Source organism: Microtus pennsylvanicus, chromosome 3, assembly GCF_037038515.1.
Source record: "Microtus pennsylvanicus isolate mMicPen1 chromosome 3, mMicPen1.hap1, whole genome shotgun sequence".
Taxonomy (NCBI): domain Eukaryota; kingdom Metazoa; phylum Chordata; class Mammalia; order Rodentia; family Cricetidae; genus Microtus; species Microtus pennsylvanicus.
Window position 1 is genome coordinate 10123876 of NC_134581.1, and position 11384 is coordinate 10135259.

An 11384-nucleotide genomic window follows, 5' to 3' on the forward strand; every position below is an offset into this window, starting at 1 on the left:
AGATCCACCAAAGCCTCTCTTACCTGTTGCTTGTGTGTTTTTTTTTTAAAACTCTTTTGACTTTTGGCGGGGGAAGGGCCACCATCCAGCTCCCAAGTAAATCACACACGCAGGCTTATTCTTACTTATAAATGCCCTGTGTTAACTTGGCTTGTTTCTAGCTAGCTTTTTTTCCTTCTTCTTCTTTTTTGGTTTTTCGAGACAGGGTTTCTCTGTGTAACAGCCCTGGCTGTCCTAGAACTAGCTCTTGTATACCAGGGTGGCCTCAAACTCACAGTGATCCACCTGTTTCTGCCTTCTGAGTGCTGAAGTTAAAGGCATGTGCCACTACCACCTGGGTAGCCAGCTTTTTAAAAATTATCTCATCTACTACCTTATGCCTCTGGGTTATTTCCTTTTCTTCTGTATATCTTTTTTTATTGATATTTATTGAGCTCTACATTTTTCTCTGCTCCCCTCCCTGCCTCTCCTCTCCCCCTTCACCCCTCCCCCAAGGTCCCCATGCTCCCAATTTACTCAGGAGATCTTCTCTTTTAATACTTCCCATGTAGATAAAATCCATGTATGTCTCTTTTAGGGTCCTCATTGTTGTCTAGGTTCTCTGGGATTGTGATTTGTAGGCTGGTTTTCTTTGCTTTATGTTTAAAAACCACTTATGAGTGAATACATATGATAGTTGTCTTTCTGGGTCTGGGTTACCTCACTCAAAATAATGTTTTGTAGTTCCATTCATTTTCCTGAAAAATTCAAGCTGTCATTATTTTTTTTTCTGTTGTGTAGTACTCCATTGTGTAAATGCACCACATTTTTCTTATTCATTCTTTGATCGAGGGGCATTTAGATTATTTGCAGGTTCTGGCTATGACAAACAAAGCTGCTATGAACATAGTTGAGCACGTATCCTTGTGGCACGATTGAGCATCCTTTGGGTATATACCCAAAAGTGGTATTACTGGGTCTTGAGGAAGGTTGTTTCCTAATTTTCTGAGAAATTGCAACACCGATATCCGAAGGGGTTGTACCAGCTTGCATCCCCACCAGCAATGCAGAAGTGTTCCCCCCCCCCCCCGACAACATCCCCAGTATAAGTTGTCATCAGTGTTTTTGATCTTGGCTATTCTTACAGGTGTAGGGTGGAATCTCAGAGTTGTTTTGATTTGCATTTCTCTGATGACTAAGGATGTTGAGCATTTCCTTAAGTGTCTTTCAGCCATTTTAGATTCTTCTGTTGAGAGTTCTCTGCTTAGTTCTGTACTCCATTTTTTTCTTTCTTTCTTTTTGTGATCTTTTGGTGTCCAATTTCTTGAGTCCTTTGTATATTTTGGAGATCAGATCTCTGTCTGATGTGGGGTTGGTAAAGATCTTTTCCCAATCTGTAGGCTGCCGTTTTGTCTTGTTGACCGTGTCCTTTGCTTTACAGAAGCTTCTCAGTTTCAGGAGGTCCCATTTATTAATTGTTTCTCTCAGTGTCTGTGCTACTGGGGTTATATTTAGGAAGTGGTCTCCTGTGTACTTCCCACTTTCTCTTCTATGAGGCTCAGTGCGGCTGGCTTTATGTTGAGGTCTTTGATCCATTTGGACTTGAACTTCCGTATATCTTACTTTCACTCCGACTCCATGGCTGGTTGGGTAGTTGGCCTGGAAATCCTTTTCTCCTCTCTCTTCTCATTCTGTTTGATCCTTTTCCTCCTTTCTTCCTCATCTCAGATTTCACCTCTTAATTATTCTCTCTGCCTGCCAGCTCCGTCTATCCTTTTTCCTGCCTCGCTATTGGCCATTCAGGTCTTTATTAGATTTTTCAAGTGTTTTAGACAAAGTAAGTAACACAGCTTCAGAGTTAAATGAAGCATAAACAAAAGCGACACATCTTTACATTATTAAACAAATGTTCCAGTGCGTAAACAAATGTAACACACCTTAAAATAATTTTCCACAACACTTACCTAGCAAAGATTAGGTTCCACTATGAGTCAACAAAGTCAACATAGAGTCCCCAGATCCCTACTGAGTTAACCTTCTTCGTGCCATTTTCCCTCTTCCATCTTTCTTTTTATCTAATTTTATTTTATGTGTAAAGGCGCATGCATGTCTATGAGCTATGGGGTGTGTCCAGTGCCCATGGGGGCCAGTCCAGGGCATTTGATCCTCTGGAACTGGAGTTAGAGATGGTTGTGAGCCACCATACATACCTACATGTAAATCAAATCCAGGCCCAGTGTTCTAACCACTGAGCCATCTCTCTAGCCCCTCGTTTTTCTTTTCTTTCTTCTTTTCTTAGAAGATGGCCAGGCCGGCCATGCAGCTGCTGCCTGGCTTCTTTACAATCCTTTTTCATATGAGACATGTATGGGGACAGATTGCAATCTCTGTCAGCTGTTCATGGGCTTGCTTGAACCCACAGGTTTTTAATCACAAAAGAGAAGGGATGGGGTCCCTGATCCCTGAAGAAGTGGACTTTCCTTTGACTGAGGCAGATGATTGGCATTTCCAGGTTATATGTTGTGTTAGGTTTACCCAACATTCACCATCCCAGGATCCTCTCTGTTAGAGTCACAAGATGAGATGCATCCCATATACTCTTCCCCTTAAGTGGATTGTGAGGCTCCTTTAGTACACATGCATGTCAAATCCCCTACTGGGTTTTACTTCCTCATTTGTGACCAGACTTTTTCCATTTTGTTGGAATGGGGGTTGTACGTCCACAGGATGGTCTGAGGAAGTCCAAAGAGTGATCCAGTACAGTCCGTGAGGCAATCATTTTTTAGTTGCTGTGACTCAGAGTTAACCTTGCCATGACTCATGGTCATTCTGCACCTGACCCTGCCCTTCTGCCTCACTAGGTGGCCAGCATTCTTTAAGAAGATAGATATATCGCCCCGCATCACACAGAGGAAGAGGACCTCTCTGGGGTCTTTGCCAAGGGTCATCCACCTTGCTTTTCTCTGTGGGTAGAAACCCTGGCTTTTGTTGCTTGTCTCCCCGTGACAAATCCTGCTGGAGCTAGGTGACACGAGGTCACAATCCCCCTCCAGACAGCTCAGCTTTGTCTTCGTGTCTTACCGCGCTGCCACCGCTCCTCGCAGACTCATCTTCGCTTCTGTCCAACAGGTTGCTTTTGGGGTACTGACTTACTGTCTCATTTTTCCTGGGGGAGATGTGAACAAATGTCTGTTCACCCCGACATGGTGACAACCCACAGAAATGGTTCCATCCAAGTACCCAGTGAGTTTACTAGGGTTACGTACGGAAGCATGAGTTACTCAGTAACAGCTGCACCATGGCAAAAGGTCACTCCCACACAATCAGTGACCCACAAAAGCTGCATCGCTGGAGTTCCCGCTCCTAATTAGCCTTCCACTGCCTATGTCCTCTAGCTCCCTCAAGACTGCATGCTCCTGATATGCAAGAGAGTATAGAAGCTTGAATCTCAGTCATGCATTAGAGCAGGCTCTGCCACCTACCCTGTGTGTCTGCGCAATGACAGAAGCTCTCCAAACCTTAGTTCACACACTGGTGCGATAGAGACTATAATATGAAATTCACTAGGTCATGGAGGTAGTCACCACTGAAGAGTATCTATCTAGAAGCTTGGTACATACAAGATAGTAGGCAGGGGGTTGTGAAAAGAATTAGACACATAGATTAGATAACACCATATCTCAAAGTCAGCATTCTTATTGTTCCTTACAGGTGGTGTGTGTGTGTGTGTGTGTGTGTGTGTGTGTAGTTTCTGCTGTCCTGGAACTCACTCTGTAGACCAGGCTGATCTCGAACTCAGAGATCAGAACTGCCTCTGACTCCCAAGTGCTGGGATTAAAGGTGTGCACCACCACCCCCGGCTAGTGTTCTCATTTGATCATGGCCCACAGCCAGAGGATTAAGTAATAGTTTTTACTCTGTTCCCCTCCCTTCTTCTCCCCTCTCCTTCAACCTTCTCCCAAAGTCCCTATGCTCCCAATTTACTCAGGAGATCTTGTCTTTTTCTACTTCCCATGTAGATAAGATCCATGTATGTCTCTTTTAGGGTCCTCATTGTTGTCTAGGTTCTCTGGGATTGTGATTTGTAGGCTGGTTTTCTTTCTTTCTTTTTTCTTTTTTTTTCTTTTTTTTTTAAATATGTATTTATTATGGATACAATATTCTGTTTACATATATGCCTGCAGGCCAGAAGAGGGCACCAGACCTCATTACAGATGGTTGTGAGCCACCATGTGGTTGCTGGGGATCGAACTCGGGTCCTTTAGAAGAGCAGGCAGTGCTCTTAACCGCTGAGCCATCTCTCCAGCCCCCTCTTTTTTCTTTTTTTAAAGATTTATTAATTTATTTATACAGCATCCTGTCTGTATGCCAGAGAGGGCACCAGATCTCATTATAGGTGGTTGTGAGCCATCATGTGGTTGCCGGGAATTGAACTCAGGACCTCTGGAAGAGCAGTCAGTGCTCTTAACTGCTGAGCCATCTCTCCAGCCCTGGTTTTCTTTGCTTTATGTTTAAAAACCACTTATGAGTGAATACATGTGATAATTGTCTTTCTGGGTCTGGGTTACCTCACTCAATATGATGTTTTCTAGCTCCATCCATTTGCCTGCAAATTTCAAGATGTCATTATTTTTTCTGCTGTGTAGTACTCCATTGTGTAAATGTACCACATATTTCTTATTCATTCTTTGATCGAGGGGCATTTAGGTTGTTTCCAGGTTTTGGCTTTGATAAACAATGCTGCTATGAACATAGTTGAGCACATGTCCTTGTGGCACGATTGAGCATCCTTTGGGTATATACCCAAAAGTGGTATTGCTGGGTCTTGAGGAAGGTTGTTTCCTAATTTTCTGAGAAATTTCCACACTGACATCCAAAGGGGTTGTACCAGCTTGCATTCCCACCAGCAATGCAGGAGTGTTCCCTTCACCCCACAACCTCTCCAGCATAAGTTGTCATCAGTGTTTTTATCTTGGCCATTCTCACAGGTGTAGGGTGGAATCTCAGAGTTGTTTTGATTTGCATTTCTCTGATGACTAAGGATGTTGAGCATTTCCTTAAGTGTCTTTCAGCCATTTTAGATTCCTCTGTTGAGAGTTCTCTGTTTGATCTGTACTCCATTTTTTTTATTGAATTATTTGTTCTTTTGGTGTCCAATTTCTTAAGCTCTTTGTATATTTTGGAGATCAGACCTCTGTCTGATGTGGGGTTGGTAAAGATCTTTTCCCAATCTGTAGGCTGCCATTTTGTCTTGTTGACCGTGTCCTTTGCTTTACAGAAGCTTTTCAGTTTCAGGAGGTCCCATTTATTAATTGTTTCTCTCAGTGTCTGTGCTACTGAGATTATATTTAGGAAGTGCTCTCCTGTGCGTTTAAGTGTACTTCCTACTTTCTCTTCTGTGAGGTTCAGTATGATTGGCTTTATGTTGAGGTCTTTGATCCATTTGAATTTGAGTTTTGTGCATGGTGATAGATATGGGTCTATTTTCATTCTTCTATATGTTGATATCCAGTTATGCCAGCACCACTTGTTAAATATGCTTTTTTCCATTTGATATTTTTTTGCTTCTTTGCCAAAATCAGGTGTTTGTACGTGTCTGGATTAATATCTGGGTCTTCGATTCAGTTCCATTGGTTCTCCTGTCTGTTTTTATGCCAATACCAGGCTGTTTTCAGTACCGTAGCTCTGTAGTAGAGTTTGAAGTCAGGGATTGTGATGCCTCCAGAAGTTGTTTTGTTATACAGGATTGTTTTGGTTATCCTGGGTGTTTTGCTTTTCCGTATGAATGAAGTTGAGTACCATTCTTTGGAGGTCTGTGAAGAATTTTGCTGGAATTTTGATGGGTATAGCATTGAATTTGTAGATTGCTTTTGGTAAGAATGCTATTTTTACTATGTTAATTCTACCTACCCAAGAGCACGGGAGATCTTTTCACTTTCTGGTGTCTTTTTCAATTTCTTTCTTCAAAGATTTAAAGTTCTTGCCATACAAGTCTTCCACTTGTTTGGTTAGAGTTACTCAGAGATATTTTATGCTATTTGTGGCTATTGTGAAGGGTGATGTTTCTGTTTTCTTTCTCAGCCCATCTGTATACAGGAGGGCTACTGATTTTTTTTTTTAGTTAATCTTGTATCCTGCTACATTATTGAACGTGTTTATGAGGTGTAGAAGTTCCTTGGTAGAATTTTTGGGGTTGCTTATGTAAACTATCATATCATCAGCAAATAGTGAGAGTTTGACTTCTTCTTTTCCTATTTGTATCCCCTTGATCTTCTTTTGTTGTCTTATTGCTCTAGGTAGGACCTCAAGAATTCTATTGAATAGGTATGGAGAGAGTGGACAACCTTGTCTTGTTCCTGATTTCAGTGGGATCGCTGGGAGTTTCTCTCCATTTAGTTTGATGTTGGCTGTTGGCTTGCTGTATATTGCCTTAATTATGTTTAGGTATATTCCTTGTATCCCTGTTCTCTCCAAGACCTTTATCATGAAGGGATGTTGTATTTTGTTGAAAGCTTTTTTGGCATCTAATGAAATGATTATGTGGTTTTTATTTTTCAGTTTGTTTATATGGTGGATTATGTTGACAGATTTTCATATGTTGAGCCATCCCTGCGTCTCTAGGATGAAGCCGACTTGATCATGGCACATGATGGCTCTGATGTGTTCTTGGATTCGATTTGCCAATATTTTATTTAGAATTTTTGCATCAATGTTCATGAGTGAGATTGGTCTGTTATTCTCTTTCTTACTAATGTCTTCATGTGGTTTGGGTATCAGGGTAATTGTAGCCTCATAAAAAGACTTTGGCAATGTTCCTTCTGTTTCTATTGCATGGAACAATTTGAGGAGTATTGGTATTAGTTCTTCTTTGAAAATCTTGTAGAATTGAGCTGAAACCTAGTTCTCGGCTTTTTTTGTTTGGGAGACTTTTTTTTTCTTTTTTTTATGTATTTTTTTATTGATAAAAGGAGAATAAAGAAAAGACAGAAAAAAAAAACAAATTTCCACCTCCTCCCAGCCTCCCATTTCCCTCCCTCTCCTCCCATTCTTCTCCCCCTCCTCCCACCCCTCTCCCCTTCCCCCCACTTTTCTCCCCCTCCCTCTCCAGTCCAAAGAGCAGTCAGGGTTCCCTGCCCTGTGGTAAGTCCTAGGTCCTCCCCCCTCCGTCCATATCTAGGAAGGTGAACATCCAAACTGGCTAGGCTCCCACCAAGCCAGCACATTGCGTTGGATCAAAACCGCGTGCCATTGTCCTTGGCGTCTCATCAGCCCTCATTGTTCGTCATGTTCAGAGAGTCCAGTTTTATCCCATGCTTTTTTTGGTAACAGTCCAGCTGGCCTTGGTGAGCTTGTTTGGGAGACTTTTGATGACTATTTCTATTTCTTTAGCAGTTATAGGTGGTTTAATTTGCTTATCTAGTCTTGATTTAATTTTGGTGATACTTATTCAGAAAATTGTTCATTTTCTTTAAGTGTTCCAATTTTGTGGAGTACAGGTTTTCGAAATATGACCTGGTGTTATGTCCCCCTTTTCGTTTCTGATTTTGTTAATTTAGATATTCTCTCTCTGCCTTTTGGTTAGTTTGGATAAAGTTTTGTCTATTTTGTTGATTTTCTCGAAGAACCAACTCTTTGTCTCATTGATTCTTTGTATTGTTTTCTTTTTTTCTATTTTGTTGATTTCAGCTCTCAATTTGATTATTTCATGCTGACTACTTCTCTTAGGTGAGTTTGCTTCTTTTTGTTCTAAAGTTTTCAAATGTTCTGTTAATTCACTAGTGTGGGATTTCCCCAGCTTCTTTATGTGGGCATCTAGTGCTATGAACTTAAAAGTTACCTAAATGAATACGCCAGGCACAGTGATTGACAGCTGTACCTCGGAAGGCTGGAGTCAGAGAGAGAACTGCAAGTTTAAGGCCAGCCCAGCTGTAGAATGAGATGTTCAAAACAAACAGGGTGTCAGAGACAGCTCAGTGGGGAAGGCCCTTGCCAATAAGCCTGAAGTCCTGAGTTCAATCCCTAAAATTCACATGATGGGAAGAAAGACCCAACTTCTGCACGCTGCCCACTGACTTCTATATAACAAGCAGGGGCATATGTGTGCCTGAAAACAGAAAAAAAAATGTAATGTAAACTAAACAGCATTGCCCTCCCATCCCTGCCCCAGGTAAAACTGTGGACAGTTCTTTTTTTTTTTTTTTCCGAGACAGGGTTTCTCCGTAGCTTGTAGCTTTTTGGTTCCTGTCCTGGAACTAGCTCTTGTAGACCAGGCTGGCCTCGAACTCACAGAGATCCGCCTGCCTCTGCCTCCCGAGTGCTGGGATTAAAGGCGTGCGCCACCACCGCCCGGCTAACTGTGGGCAGTTCTACTGTGCCAGTCATTTTCCCTTTTGTGTTTTGGTTTTTGAGACAGACAGTTGTTCTGAAACTCTCTCTGTACACCAGGCTGGTCTTGAACCCACAGGGATCCACCTGCCTCTGCCTCCTGAGTGCTGGGATGAAAGGCGTGCGCCACCACCGCCAGGCTCTACAGTCCTCTTATCTTTCTCACTTCTTTAAGCTGTCTGATAAAGAAAACCATGAACTCCAGATCTCAGGGTTAAGTTGTGCAACAAGCGAAGGGCTCAGTGTAAAGCAATGAAAATTGTAAATTAGGAAGCCAGCAAAAGTTGGTGATCATGTCTCAGGAACCGACTTGTGCACATGACAGTGAGGTCTTCTGCGATGTCTTCATCCTCATTTGTCCTTTCAGGAGTCTGAACTGCCTGACAACATCCAAGGACCCATGGGAGGCCTGGGGCAGGGGGCGGAGGGGGTGGGGGCAAAAAGGACTGCTGCCATTACCATACTTCCCAAATTTCTTTGTGCTTCCTTGTGCCACACACTTTAATGTTTGCTTTGGAGTTTTTCGTTGGTTAGTTTTCTGGTATGTTTGGTCAGTCCTCACATCTTGCTGTTTCTTCTTTCGGGGAAGCTCCTTAGGTTGACCCTTCTCTCTGCGTTTATAGCCACACCTGACGCTGTGATTCAGTGAGTCTCTGGATAATGATAGTGGGTGTCTATCTAGATCAAATGTTATAACTAGACGTGGCCCAAAGAGCTATGTTAGCTCACTAGTGTCTCAATTTTAAGTTAATTCTAAAGCTGTCAATACACAACCAGAGGATGACATAATGTGTGTTTCCAGTTTTTCTTGAAAGATGAGAAAATCTGGCCATACCAGGCCCAAAGTCCCAGAGAGTCACAACACACCAGATGTGAGTTCTGGGAACCCCGTGCCCTGGCGAGATTTGTCCCCTTGACACAGTCTATAGTCTTCTGAGAGAGCGTCAACTCAGGAATTGCCCAGATCATGTTGGTCTGTGGGATGTCTATGAGGCACTGTGTTGGTGATTCATTGATGTGTGAGGGCCTGGCCTATTGTGAGTGGTACCATTGTCTGGGTTGATGATCCTGAGCTCCCTAAGGCAGGCGTGGTGGCACACATCTTTTATCCCAGCACTGTGGAGGCAATGGCAGGTGTATGTCTCTGAGTTTTAGGCCAGCCTGGTCTATATAGTAAGTTCCAGGCCAGGCAGGAGTGAGACCCTGTCTAAACATAAACAAATAAAAAATATTTGAAAAGGAAAGAAAGCCAGCTAAGCATGAGTTTGGGTGAGCCAACAAGCAGTAGTCCTGCAGGGTTCCCGCCTTGAGTTCCTGTCCTGATTCTCTCAATGATGGGTTATGACCAGGAAGTGTAAGTTATTCTCTAAGTTGCTTTGGCCAGTGTTTTATCACAGCAACAGAACACTGTGCTGTTGTGGTTTTTCATTTGTTTGTTGTTTGTTTTTGCATTGTTTTATTAATTTCACACACACACACACGTCATCTGGGAAGAGGGACCAGTCCACTGAGAAAATGCCTCTCTCAGACTGGCTTGTCGGCAAGCTTGTAGGGGTGTTTTTTTCAATAATGATTGCTGCAGGAGGGCTCAGCCCACTGAGGGCAGTGCCACTGAGTAGGTGGTCCTGGGTGGTAGAAAAAAGAAACAAGCTGGGCAAGCCACGGAGAGCAAACCAGTAAGTAGTGTTCCTCTAGGGCTTCTTCTGTTCCTGCATCCAGATTCCTGCACTGATTTCTGATGATGGACCACAACTTGTAAGCCAAATAAACTATTTTATTGCTAAGTTGCTTTTGGTCATGATGCTTTAACACAGCAACATAAAGTACGGAGGACAAACACCCACCCTCCTTAGTTCTGAAGACGTCCTTCTGTATATGTGTTGCTTTTATTGGTTAATGAATAAAGTTGCTTTGGCCTATGGCAGGGCAGAATATATCCAGGCTGAAAGAGATATATATAGAGAGTAGGCGGAGTCAAAGAGAAGTCATGTAATTGCCAAAGGAGAAAGACACCCAAACTTTTACCGGTAAACCACAGCCTCATGGTGATACATAGATTAATAGAAATGTGTTAATTTAAGATGCAAGAGATTTCTAGGAATATGCCTAAGCTATTAGCCAGTGTTGTAATTAATATAGTTTCTGTGTGATTATTTGGGTCTGGGAGGCTGGGAAATGAGAGAGCAGCCTCCACCTATAGATTACTAAGCCTAGGACCTCACATGTCAGGTAGGTACTCAACCACTGAGCCCTTCTGTAATGTTTTTGTTTTCTTTGATTGTTTTTTATTTTGTTTTGTTTTGCTTTGGTTTTCTCTGTGTAACAGCTCTGGCTGTCCTGGAACTTGCTTTGTAGGCCCGGCTGGCCCCTAAGTCAGAGATCCACCTGCCTCTACCTCCCAAGTGCTAGGATTAAAGCCATGTGCACCACCGCCACCCGGCTACTTTTCAATTTTTTAAAGTTTATGTGTACAAGTGTTTTTCCTTCATGGTGCACCACATGTATGCCTGGTATCTAGAGGGGGTAGAAGAGCTTAAATCCCCTGGGACTAGAGTTACAGAGACTGTGAGCTGCCATGTGCATGTTGAGAATTGAACCCAGGACCTCTGGGAGGGAAGCCAATGTTCTTGACCACTGAGTCATCTCTGCAGCCCCATTATTAATTAATTAGTATAGGAGATAAGGTGTGGCCATGACACCTACAAGAAAACCAATCCTTGGTTGGCGTTATTTACCCAAGATGTGCCTGATTTATTCAGGTTTCTGATCTCTCCGAATCTAATTCTAATAGATTAATTCTAATCTAATCTTGGTCCTAAACAAAGGCCATCTGTTTATTGACTGGCACACAATGTGGTTTGGAAAAGGAACGTTTGTCTTAATCAGTCTTCTACAGGAGTCTCCCAAAGAGCATCATTCTCCGGGCCCTGACTAGGAACAGTGCACTCAGGTACCGGAGCACGTGTGTGGAGGTCAAAGGACAACACGGAGCATTGATTCTGTTCCTCCAGCGTGTAGCC

At 42.8% G+C, this 11384-nt stretch overlaps 1 protein-coding gene across 1 annotated transcript in view; it reads right to left on the bottom strand.

Moving 5' to 3' along the window:
• The window catches only part of Glb1 (galactosidase beta 1), a 96162-nt gene that overhangs the window by 81593 nt on the left and 3185 nt on the right, over positions 1 to 11384 (bottom strand). The gene's annotated exons all lie outside the window — the stretch shown is intronic.